This window comes from Eriocheir sinensis, chromosome 55 (assembly GCF_024679095.1).
Source record: "Eriocheir sinensis breed Jianghai 21 chromosome 55, ASM2467909v1, whole genome shotgun sequence".
NCBI lineage: Eukaryota > Metazoa > Arthropoda > Malacostraca > Decapoda > Varunidae > Eriocheir > Eriocheir sinensis.
This window is the reverse complement of record NC_066563.1, coordinates 7,418,916-7,421,927: the sequence shown is the minus strand read 5'-3', so window position 1 is coordinate 7,421,927 and position 3,012 is coordinate 7,418,916. Positions and strand designations below refer to the sequence as shown.

Below are 3,012 nucleotides of genomic sequence, written 5' to 3'. Positions count from 1 at the left end.
AAATAAGGGTGAGTGTATTAACACAAACAAAGACAAATTGACTACAAAGTAAACAAACCACTGTAGTGTGTAAAAGGGGTTGGCCTGCTGAGTCACCGGGGTTGGGTGCACCGGTTGTAATCCTCTCAGCTAAAGGCCACGGAAGTGAAGTCCATAGGCTGGAGTGCAGTGGTAGACAGCAGTGGTGACTTGGTCGGGCGGTACAGCCAGGGCAGAAGCAGCAAGGAGCCCAGACACGCAGCTTTCCCAGAGAGACGAAGGACCAGCGTGAGGTTGAGAAAGCGAGGTGTGCACTCTGTGGTGGTGAGCTGGTGTCTGCCTTAGCCCGCCAGCCGGGATATAACGTCGGCTCGGAAGTAGGAGGAGCCAGGGCGGAACGAGGCCGGCAGACTTAACAAGGCCGGCAGGGTGTAGTTACCCCTCACACGGCCCCCCAAACAAGAATCTGCTAGAAGTAGATTACACCAAAAGTTAACAAGACATGCTTAGCAGGTCAGCACCCAAATTATCTTTGCCTGCCACATGAACGAACTTGTAGGCTTGAAGAGACAGCTCAACGAAGCTGTCTATCATTCTTTCCTTTGAATGTTGACAGGTACAAAAGAGGCTTGTGATCTACCTCTAAAATAAACTCCTTATCGCGTAGGAGGAAGTCAAACCTATTGATGGCGAAGTTGACTGCAAGGCACTCTCGTTCAATCGTAGAGTACCTTGTTTCACGGTCGAGTAACTTCCGACTGGCATAGGCGACGGGATGTGGACAGTCGCTGCAGTACTGCAGAAGGACTGCTCCAACCCCGCGGCTGGAGGCATCGGTCCTCAGAACGAAGATCAGATCCGTGTTCGGCAGACGAAGCACTGGTGGCGAGACAAACTTATCCTCGAGGTGTTTGAACCGCACCAACAAGTCTTCACTCCAAGCCAATGGTTCGGGAACATTCTTCTTGAGCAAGTCTGACAAAGGGTCGGTGTATTCAGCTGCCTGCGGGATAAACATGAGGTAAAATGACAAGCCCAAGGAAGGCTTGGAGAAGTTTCTTGGTGGAAGCATGCGGAGGTTGAAGATACGTCCCGTCGACGATGAATCCAAGGTAGCGAATGGAGGAGACTCCGAAACGACACTTGGATGGCTTGACGGCGAGATGATGTTCCCTCAACCGTTCCAAGACTCCTCGAAGAGCTTCTAGATGCGCGGACCAGTCCTTTGAATAAACAAAAGTATTAGCGAAGTAGGAGACATTAGAGATCCCACCAAGCAAAATGCGCACGAGGCGTATGTAGGTAGCACAGGCAGTAGAGACCGAAAGGCATGCGGCGAAACTCCATCAACCCAAGGTGGGTTGGAAAAGCTCTTGAGAGCTTTTGCGTTGTCAGCGAGAGGTACCAGGTAGTACGCCTTGCACAGATCCAACTCGCTGAAATACTTGGATCCTTGGATCCTGAGAATTTATGCAAATCCTCGGTAATGTTGCAGGTGGGTTCAGCATGAAAAACTTGATGGAATTTAATTGGCGATAGTCAATAGCCATTCTGTAGGAATTGTCTGGTTTCCTTACCATCACAACAGGAGAACAGTCTACTTTACCCCTTTTCTGTAGGATCCGGTAGGGGCCCTTTCAGGACACTAGGAGCTCGCTGGTGTCGCTGGGTAGAAGAGGGCCTCGTCTCCTGGGTTGAAACTCCTACCTCGAGACTTGATAAAAATAAGTCTTGTAGAGGCGGCGGCCGACTTCAGCGTTCTGGGTGGCGATCTTGCTACATACCTCCAATTTATCCCGTAGCTCCAGAATGTACTGGAAGCTGGTCAGTTCTTCCTGTTGAAGGGTCTTTTCCTCTCAAACGTCGCGCAACACAGAGGACCACGGACGCTGCGACCATAGAGCAGCTCGAAGGGCGAGAATCCTGTCCTGTCACTGGGAGTTTCTGAGGGCAAACAGAGTAGGTGTTAAAATACCTGTGCCACTCACGTGGTTTCTCGCTGCAGAGCTTCCTCACGATTGCTTTCAGGGGACCGTGCAGCCTTTCAAGGGACCGTGCAGCCTTTCAACGAGACCGTTGTCACTGGGGTGGTAAGGCGTAGTAAAGATCGGCACGTGGTTTCTCGCTGCAGAGCTTCCTCATGATTGCTTTCAGGGGACCGTGCAGCCTTTCAAGGGACCGTGCAGCCTTTCAACGAGACCGTTGCCACTGGGGTGGTAAGGCGTAGTAAAGATCGGCTTGACCCCCCGTAGTCAATGTAGTTCTTGCATCAGGGCTGAAGTGAATTGGGTCCCACGATCATTGAGAACTTCACGAGGGATGCCGACTCAACTGAGATCGAGTCGACATCCTTTAGTGGAAGGGCCTCAGGCAAGCCTGTGGAAAAGTCGACGAGTTAGGATATACCTGTGTCCGGCAGAGGAAGGAGGAGAGTGTGGTCCAACCAGATCAATGGCAACAAGAGCAAAGGGCTCTGTAACGATGGGCATAGGTTGAAGGGGGGCTGGTCTTACTCGCCCCTTTTGAGAGAAACGCTGGCACTTGTCACAAGAACGGCAGTGTACTCTGATGTCAGTACCCATCCCAGGCCCGAAGAATTGATCGGCGACTTTGTTAATTCTTGCGATGGGAGTAGTGACCAGCTAAAGTTCTCATGTGCTACATTTAATAAGATGAGCCGGCACTTACGTGGAACGACCAAACATAATTCTCCCAACTTCTCTGGACGCCGTGAAGTAAGGCACTTCCGGTAGAGGAGTCCTTCTTGGAAAAGGAACTGAAAGGTAGAGTTGTTGCGAACTTTGTCAATCTCTCCCGTTGCAGCCTTGGCTCGTGCGACGGACAGAGTACCGCAGGACATCTGAAGAAGACCAAACTCCTCAGGGGTGAGGGACAGTGGCTGAGATCAGGAAGGTGATGAAGGCGCTTCATCCTAGCCGTGGCTGGAGATCAGGAAGGTGATGGTAATGAAGGCGCTTCATCCTAGCCGTCGAGGCTCGAGTCCCTACTACACACACCTGTGGGGAAGTTCCC

General features: G+C 51.6%; 1 long non-coding RNA gene across 1 annotated transcript; it reads right to left on the bottom strand.

Moving 5' to 3' along the window:
• LOC126983991 (uncharacterized) lies at nucleotides 1-1,427 on the bottom strand. The gene is made up of 2 exons (XR_007736331.1): nucleotides 711-1,427; nucleotides 1-448 (listed from the first exon to the last, which is right to left on the bottom strand). It is a non-coding gene; the product is annotated as an uncharacterized LOC126983991 (long non-coding RNA).
• Nucleotides 1,428-3,012: the final 1,585 nt, after the last annotated feature.